This window comes from Scyliorhinus canicula, chromosome 18 (assembly GCF_902713615.1).
Source record: "Scyliorhinus canicula chromosome 18, sScyCan1.1, whole genome shotgun sequence".
NCBI lineage: Eukaryota > Metazoa > Chordata > Chondrichthyes > Carcharhiniformes > Scyliorhinidae > Scyliorhinus > Scyliorhinus canicula.
Window position 1 is genome coordinate 21,747,093 of NC_052163.1, and position 9,875 is coordinate 21,756,967.

The window sequence follows — 9,875 nt, forward strand, 5'->3', positions numbered from 1 at the left end:
AAATCCCAGTTCATCTTCTCTAGTGACATTCTGTGTGACTGTGACAGTGTTAAACAATCCCTGCTCATCCTTATCAACCACCTGCAGCCTTTGAGATAATTAACCATTACATCCTCCTCCAACACTGTTCCTCTGTCCTCTAGCTGGATGGAACTGTGACTATTTTTGAAGTACCGAAGGATCATCTGAAAACACAACATAAGGTTCCATATGTATACTGGCAATGCTAATCTCTATCTCACCATTACCTCCCTTGACTAAATCAACTGCCTCTGATTTGTCACTTGACTTCTTTAGCATTTAGTATTGGATGAGCAGAAATGTCCACAAACTAAATATTGGGACGACTGATTCCACTCTCTTTGCCCTGGCCATCCTTTCCATCCCAGCTGCCTTTTGGAACTGAGTAGATGAGCCAAAACGTTTATGTTATCTTTGACCCTAAAATGGGCTCCCGACCACAAACCCACACCGTCGTCAAAACCATCTATTTCCACCTCCATAACAACTCCATAGCAACTCTGCCTCAGCTTATCTGCTGCTGAGACATCCCAACCGACCGTTATTACCTCCAGAATTGAATGTCCAACCGCTTCCTCGCCATCTTCACATCTTTCTCCCTCCCTAAACTTAAAAATGAATTCAAAACTCTGTTGCCCGTATCTTAACTGGAAACAAGTCTCATTCACTCATCACCCGGTGCTCACTGACCTACACTCTGCCCAGCCCACCAATGCCTCCATTTAAAAATGTTCATTCTGGTTTTCAGATCCCTCCACATCGTAGTTCTTCTCTAACAAAAATAGAACATGCTGGATAAACTCCGCAGGTCTGCCTGCATCCATGGAGAGAGAAACAGAGTTGACATTATGAGTCCATATGACTCTTCTACAGAACCTTTCTATCTCTTTAACCTCTTACAGCCCTACTCCACAAACTTTGCACTGCTCTAAATCTGGCCTCTTGGGCTACCCTTATTTTAAGTGTTCTCTCCTTGGTGGCTATGCTATCAACTAACTGTTTTGACTCTAAGTTCCGGAGTTCCCTCTCTAAACCTCCCCACCTCATTACCTCTCTTTCCTCCTTTAAGACGCTCTTTAAAACACAGACAAAGCTTTTGGTCAACTGTCCAAATAACTCCTTTTGTTGCTGAGCACAACAAAAATGATTGATTACGTTCTTGTTCAGCACTTTGGAGCATTTTGCTTCTTTAAAGATGCTGTGTAAATGCAAATTGTTGTTCATGATGGCGTTGGTTGGTGGATGAATAGAACATAGAACAGTACAGCACAGAACAGGCCCTTCGGCCCTCGATGTTGTGCCGAGCAATGATCACCCTACTCAAACCCACGTATCCACCCTATATCCGTAACCCAACAACCCCCCCCCCCCCTTAACCTTACTTTTTAGGACACTACGGGCAATTTAGCATAGCCAATCCACCTAACCCGCACATCTTTGGACTGTGGGAGGAATTCAAAACTCCTTTGGCTGGGAACCCAAGTCAACTCCTCCCCTTCAGTCAAAAACTGTTTTGGGATTTCTTTATATCACTTGAACAGGCAGACTAAACTTCAACTGGATATCTGATTGAAGAAAGGGACCTCTGAGAATTTAGTCCTCAGCACTGCATTGATGCATTAGGTCAGATTATTTCCTCAATTCCTCAAAAAAGGTTTGAATGCACAACCTTCCATCATGAGTCGTGAGAGCTGCCACTAAGCCAAGTTGACACTTATTTCATCAGTAAGCTAAAAGGTAAATAAGATATCCTGGTGTTTTATTGCAAAGAAAGGTCAATTATGTAATTTTCAATATTATAACTGGATAGAATTCAGAACACAAGATAATGGATTTTACTGAAAAAGGAGACATGCTCGTCAGGAATCAGCGATACTGTAGATCTGAACAGGGAAATGACTATTTGTAAAGGATTTTCTTGATGGATAATAATGAAAATTCAGTATGTTCAGTGTTTCATCCTTGGTGGCCATTCAAGGGCATGGCTTTGTCAGGACTTTTTTTTATAAGTTTGCAATTGCACTTTTGCTGACGTTTTGTTAAATATGCAAACTTTAGCAAAAGTGCAATTTTGAAACTTGGACAATTATTATTTTTTTAATGGTTCAACGTTGATGAGGAACCAAACAATCCGACTGGTTCTTCAGTCACTTCATCAAAAATGCTACCAGGATCATTGGCATAACTTGGCTTTAGGAAACGAGGTTGTGGCATGTAACCTGTCTAGCGGCACCATTAATTGAAATGTCTGGGGGTAGAGTCCACTGCATATTTCAGGGCAGAAGGTAAAATTAATTCCTGGAATTCCTGCTGGAATGCTGATGGATGACTTGGCATTAAGTTCAACCACCAAGCTGTGGCATTGTTACCCTCATCTATAAAGGGCACATATAAAAATAGTTGTATGAAATTTGGGGGGGGAAAATTAGAAAACTTTCCTACATTTCTCTGTTTTTTTGTATAAGGGTTCACTTTTTGTGTTGAAAAGGAAGAAAAATATAAATCCCAGTTCATGCGACTGGTTTCCTGCTCTAGTGGCATTAAGGCAGTGCCTGCTTTCTAGCCAGTGGATGACTAGGAGACAAGTGTTATAAATCTATCTAACTAGCGCTAATGATTCTAATATGTAATTGAACTGCCAATAAATGAATTTGTGTCGTCATTACATCTCATATATCTCATGCTAAGGGATGACATGATAATACAATCCAAGGAAAGCACAATCATACCAGAGTTAATGTAGGAAACCTTAAGCTTCTCTTTAAACTGGAAGCAAAATCTCCCAAATTGCATAGGAGACCTTCAGGAATCCGTTCTTAAACCTGCACACATGGTCACGGTTGAAAAGAGTTACGGTAGAAGAGGAGATAAATCAAATGAGAGTTTTCTGATGTTTTTGAATGATAGATGGAGGAAGGATAGATGGAGACTGAAGTGGCCAAGGTAATTCATCTTACTGCCTCCTCAGGAGAGATTTGACATTAGCTGCATCATCAAACCTCCTTTCCTCTTGGTGTCAAGAGCGTTTCATTCTTGGGTGATGAAATGTTTTGGCAACATAGTGGGCTGAGCATCTCCTGCTTGGGAGCCGTGAAAATAGGGGGAAGCCATATCAGGACTCAATTCACGCCGCTGAAAGACGGTCCCAACAATGTTGGGAGTCTGATTGGCTGTCCCCTCCAGCCAATTATACACATTCGGGCCCCAGCTAAGGCTGACCTTGTGACCTTATGATCTGTGATCCCGGCAGCGTTTTACTACAGGGAAAGCACGCACCAGCTCATCACAGCCTCCTTGCGACAGGCAGCCCTGTATCCCAGTGATAGGGCCTCAAACATTAAAGGGTCTCGAAGGCAGCTCCACCCGATCCAGTGGAGGGGTTTCCCCTCAATTCCCCATTAAGACAGTGATTAGGAGGAATTTCATCTCTCAGAGGGTTGTGATTCTGTGGAATTCTTCACCGCAGAGGGCTGGAGAGGTCAGGTCCTTAAGTATGTTCAAGGCTGAGATAGGCAGGTTTTTAATCAGTAAGGCAATCAAGGGTTCTGGGGTTAAGACGGGAAAGTGGAGTTGAGGATCATAACATCAGATGAATCAGGATCTCATTGAATGGCGGAACAGACTTGATGGGCCGAATGACCCACTTCTGCCACTTCTCATAATTTTACCTTATAATTTTATGATGCCTACGGATGGAGCTGCTGTTGACTCCTGAACATTGAGGCAGCCCACCAAAAGGCTTTGTTGTTAGGAATGGAGGTACCCTCGGTGTTACTGACCTGCTTCAGCAGCGCCCGCATCTCCCTGATTGGGAGTGTCAAGGTTCCAGAGCTCCTGGGGCTGGGCCAATCTAGAACCCACCTCCTGTGAGGCATTTGGGACCAAGTAAGGGTTTGGGACCCCCCCCCCCCCCCCCCCACTTCCCCCAATTCAACACCGATGTCACCAAAGCAAAACCCAGCCCATTGTTCCTCAGTGCTGTTCAATTCCACTCACCATTGCTGACTATATTATAAACACTGTTGGGACAAACATTGGCACTTTCTCTGTGCTCTCAACTGTTGTCAGAAGTTTTAAACTTCTGAGAGAGAGCGAAGGGGGTTTCACACTGGGGCTCACACTTTTTGTTTGCTTACTTTGATGGGAAGAAAATTGCGAGGGACCCAATTTTGAAGTGGCGACTAAATTACCACCATAATGTATCTGTCAAGGGAACAGAGCATTAGATTCTGTAACCTTAAATTCAGGCAATTCATCCAAAGATAATAATCCCTTTTCACCGAGGAACAAGATTGCTTACTTCTTTCTGAGAAATTATTTTTCGGTTCTCTGAGGATTGAAGGAAACTTGTTGAACTGTGTTTTTTAAAATTAAATTTGTCTCCAAAGTTCAAGTACTGCACTGGACAGTTCGACCCCTCTGCTGTGTTGCTTGTGAACATACCCGATAACCGTTTAGCCTCTAACGTCTGCTGTGGCTGCTGCTGTCCACCTCCTGAGCTGACAGGAGACATAGTGACACCCTGTATACAATTCAATAGTAATGTCACAAACGGAAGAATCATTTGCTCTGTGGTGCATTTGTTCATTTATTTTAATAACGACCTGAGATAGGAGCAGGAGGAGGCCATTCAGCCCTTCGAGCCTGCTCTGCCATTCATTACGTTCATGGCTAATCGTCCAACTCAATAGTACGTCCTGCATTCCCCCCATATCCTTTGCTCCCTTTAGCCCCAAGACTATATCTAATTCCTTCTTGAAAACACACAGGGCTGGATTCACCGATTTGGAGGCGAAGTGCTGACGCCGGCGTGGGAACTGTGGCGTTTTACGAAGCCAAAATTGGCGCTGAGCCCTCACCGATCCTGCAACCGTTGAGGGGCTCTCAGCCACTCCGGGTAAAACTCCCTGCTCCCACGCCAGAAATGGCTGGGTCCGTGGCCGCGCATGCACACGGCGACGAACTGCAGCAATCGCGCTGTAAAACATGGTGCTGGCCGTGCGCGGACCCGTCCTGCCAAATACTGCCCCCCCCAGCCAAATACTGCCCCTTGCCACCTCCCACCAGCAGCCCCCCAATCCCTCATGGAAATCCCCCCTCTCCCCCCATCCCACCCCTAGCCAGCAGCACGGCTCCCAGCCAAATGTGGCAGCGCAGGACAAAGTCCGCAGCCGCCATGCCAGGTTCCCGACCGCTGAGTCTATGGCCCTGATCTTCCTTTCTGGCGACTAAGTCCCCACGCCGGTGGGAAAACCAGCGCCAACGACTCCGGCGTCAACGCCCCCCCCCCCCCCCCCCCCCCCAAGGTGAGGAATTTTCACCTTTCTAGGGGGCTCGGATGATGCTGGAGGGGTTTCCGCCGCTCCAGCCGGCGGCGAAGGGAAGGCGGGAGTTTGCGCATGCGTGGAATGGCCGGCGTTATTTCGCGTATGCGCGGACCGGCCAGCGTATTCTCACACATGCGCGGGGGGAGGTTCTGTCCTCCATGCCGGCCCCTGGGCAATATGACGAAGCCCTACAGGGGACCGGCGCGGAAGGAACATGTGCCCCCATGGAACAAGCCCGCCCGCAGATTGGTGGGCCCCGATCACGGGCCTGGCCACCATGGGGGCCCTCCCCGGGGTCGGATCCCCCCAGCGCCCTGCCCTGAGGACCGCCCATGAATACTTACCTGCCAGGTCCCGCTGGTGCGTGAGTTGAGTGATTCACTCCAGCGGGACTGGCGAAAAAAGTACGACCGCTCGGCCCCTCGGGGCCCGGAGAATAGCCGGGGGCCCGCTGTCAATGGCCCCTGACCGGCGTGGCAGGAATCCTGCCGCCGCCTGAAACGGTGCCAGAGAATATGTCCTCTGGCATCGGGGCAGGGTTTACGCCTCCCCCCCAGGGATTCTTCGACCCAGCGGGGGACGGAGAATCCCGGCCTACATGAGAATCCCGCTGGGTCGGGACCTAGGCCCATCGGGGGTGGAGCAGCAGGCGAGGGCCTTCAGGTGACGCACCAAAGGTGTTGCAATAGCGCGCGGTGCGCAACGTGATGATGCCATTTCGGAGGTGGCAGACGATAGAAAACTGCCGTCAAACCAGCACCGGTCCCGATTTGGGCGTCGGAAGGGATTCTCTGCCCGATCGCCGATTACGATATTGGCGTTGGATACCGGTGAATCCCGCCCACAATTTATTTGCCTCAATCACTCTCTGTGATAGAGAATTCCACAGACTCACCACTCTCTATGTGAAGAAAATTCTCCTCATCTACCCTACCTGGTCCTGTTAGAATTTTATAGGTTTCTATCAGATTCCCGCCTCATTCTTCTGCATTCCAGCTAATATAATCCTAACCAACTCAATCCCTCCTCCAACTCCAGTCCCACCATTCCAGGAATCAGGCGGTAAACCTTCACTGAATTCCCTTCATAGCAAGAATATTCTTCCTCAGATAAGGAGACCAAAACTGCACACACTATTCCGGATGTTTCCTCACCAAGACCCGATATAACTGCAGCAAGACATCCCTGCTCCTGTACTTGGACTTGATCCCTATAAAGGCTGACAAACCTTCATAGATGTGCAGGTTAGGTGGATTGGCCATGCTAAATTACCCTTAGTGTCCAAAAGGTTTGGGTGGGGTTATTGGGTTACGGGGATAGGCTTGGGTATGGTGCCCTTTCCAAGGGCCAGTGTAGACTTGATGGGCTGAATGGCCTCCTTCTGCACTGTAAATTCTATGATATCTATGATAAACCATTTGCCTTCTTTACTGCCTGCTGCACCTGCATGCCTACCTTCAGCGACTGGTGTAAGAAGACACCCAGGTCTCGTTGCACATTCCCCCCTCTCAACTTATAGGCATTCAGATAACAATCTGCCTTCTTGTTTTTGCTACCAACGTGGATAACTTTTTTTTCCTGAATCTTGCTGCAAATAAAATATCAGGAACAAATCCGAATTGCCATGACTTACCTTCAATGAAGATTGAAGTTAAGAACATTTTTTTAAACAGCAGTCTCCACTTGGTATTTGAGATAAGTCTTGACCATAGCAAAAGCATTTCCCCCAGTGTTTACTGCAGATGCGGTTACTTGATGAACTCAATTTGTGAGAAATTTCCAAGGGCAAATCATGAAAAGCAGATGTTGACAATCTGGAGTCAATTATTGAAATTTGGAAGAGGAACTCTCGTACATCAATAGAAATACCTTCAAAAAATGTCATTTTCCTCCTTGCACTCTTTAATGTGTTTGGGAAGGAATGATGAGAGTTGTTACTGAAGAGTGGAGAGCAGGTTAAGAACGGAAACATCACAATAATGTTCCACTAAGGAATGAGGCCATCAAGGAACACCAGGCATGGAGACTAATGCAAGGACAAAGTTCTGAATGCGACATAGCTGACACAGAATGGCGCCACCTGGTATTCTAATGTCACAGATATGTCTAAATGCTGCCAGCTGACCCATGCCCAGTCCACCCAGCGCCCCCAGCCGGCGTGATTTGCGGCAGCGGGCATCTTCCGGTCCCGCCGCTGGCAACGGGGATTTCCCCGTGCACCATGAACGGTCCAAGTGAGGCACCCACGGAGGTGAATCGGGAGACTGGGCAACACCCAGCCAGGGAGGACTGCAGAGTGAATCCAGTCAATGTCACCACCAGTGAAAGTGATGACTGTAAGCAGCCGGTCGGTTTCCTCCACCTCCCCCAATGACCGCCGTTCGCGGCCTTAACAAAGTTGCAAAAGCAGCAATTCAAATCCAGGTGGAGCGGTGCATGCAAGTGAAACATACAATTCAAGAAGCATAATTTACTCTACATTTCACAACTTGTTCTGTCCCACTCTCTCCAGCCGTGTACTCCAGTCACAAGTGTTTTTTTTCCCATTGGGGGGGGGGGGGGGGGTTGCATCGATCTCCAAAATCATCCCCCTGGTGAGAAATTCTCCTTGCTGCCGAATCTGTCACCGCCCGTTCTCCTGCATCTCGCAAACGCATCGAGACAGGCTGGTGGCTCCGATTTGTTTTTTGAAAAAACAATTTCCATGTTCGCTTCAGGCCAAAAGCAGATTTCACCCGGGCGAAGTCAGCAACGTCCACCTCAACTCAGCCCAGCCCAGCTCAGCCCGGCTCAACTCAGCCCAGCCCAGCTCAGCCCAGCTCAGCCCAGCCCAGCTCAGCCCGGCTCAACTCAGCCCAGCCCAGCTCAGCCCAGCCCAGCTCAGCCCGGCCCAGCTCAGCCCAGCCCAGCTCAGCCCGGCTCAACTCAGCCCAGCCCAGCTCAGCCCAGCCCAGTTCAGCCCGGCTCAACTCAGCCCAGCCCAGCTCAGCCCAGCCCAGCTCAGCCCAGCCCAGCTCAGCCCGGCTCAACTCAGCCCAGCCCAGCTCAGCCCGGCTCAACTCAGCCCAGCCCAGCTCAGCCCAGCCCAGCTCAGCCCAGCCCAGCTCAGCCGAGACCAGCTCAGCCCAGCCCAGCTCAGCTCAGCCCAGCCCAGCTCAACCCAGCCCAGCCCAGCCCAGCCCAGCTGCGCCCAGCCCATCTCAGCGCAGCTCAGCCCAGCTTGACCCTGCCCAGCTCAGCCCAGCGTCTGTCCAGTCCAGCTCAGCCCAGTCCAGCCCAGCCCAGCTCAGCCCAGTCCAGCCCAGCTCAGCCGTCCAGCCCAGCCCAGTCCAGCCCAGCTTAGCCCAGCTCAGCCCAGCCCACCTCAACTCAGCCCAGCCCAGCTCAACCCAGCCCATCCAGCTCAGCCCAGCCCAGCTCAGCCCAGCCCAGCCCAGCTCAACCCAGCCCAGCCCAGCTCAACCCAGCCCAGCCCAGCCCAGCCCAGCCCAGCCCAGCCCAGCTGAGCCCAGCCCATCTCAGCGCAGCTCAGCTCAGCCCAGCTTGACCCTGCCCAGCTCAGCCCAGCGTCTGTCCAGTCCAGCTCAGCCCAGTCCAGCCCAGCCCAGTCCAGCTCAGCCCAGTCCAGCCCAGTCCAGCCCAGCTCAGCCGTCCAGCCCAGCCCAGTCCAGCCAGCTTAGCTCAGCCCAGCCCAGTCCAGCTCAGCCCAGCACAGCGCACTCCTGCCCAGATCAGCCCAGCCCAGTCCAGTTCAACCCAGCTCACCCAGCCCAGCCCAGCTCAGCCCAGCCCAGACCACTCAGCCCAGCCCAGCTCAGCTCACCAGCCGAGCCCAGCCCATATCAGCGCAGCTCAGCTCAGCCCAGCTTGACCCTGCCCAGCTCAGCCCAGCCCAGTCCAGCTCAGCCCAGTCCAGCCCAGCTCAGCCGTCCAGCCCAGCCCAGCCCAGCTCACGCGTCCAGCCCAGTCCAGCACAGCCCAGCCCAGCCCAGTCCAGCTCAGCCCAGTCCAGCTCAGCCCAGCACAGCGCACCCCTGCCCAGATCAGCCCAGCCCAGTCCAGTTCAACCCAGCTCACCCCAGCCCAGCCCAGCTCAGCCCAGCCCAGCTCAGCTCAGCTCACCAGCTGAGCCCAACCCATCTCAGCGCAGCTCAGCTCAGCCCAGCTTGACCCTGCCCAGCCCAGCTCAGCATCTGTCCAGTCCAGCTCAGCCCAGTTCAGCTCAGCTCAGCCATCCAGCCCAGCCCCGTCCAGCCCAACCCTGCTCAGCCCAGCCCAGTCCAGCTCAGCCCAGCCCAGTCCAGCTCAGCCCAGCCCAGCTCAGCCCAGTCCAGTCCAGCTCAGCCCAGCCCAGCCCAGCCCAGCTCAGCCCAGTCCAGCCCAGCTTAGCCGTCCAGCCCAGCCCCATCCAGCCCAACCCAGTTCAGCCCAGCCCAGTCCAGCTCAGCCCAGCCCAGTCCAGCTCAGCCCAGCCCAGCTCAGCCCAGTCCAGTCCAGTCCAGCTCAGCCCAGCCCAGCTCAGCCCAG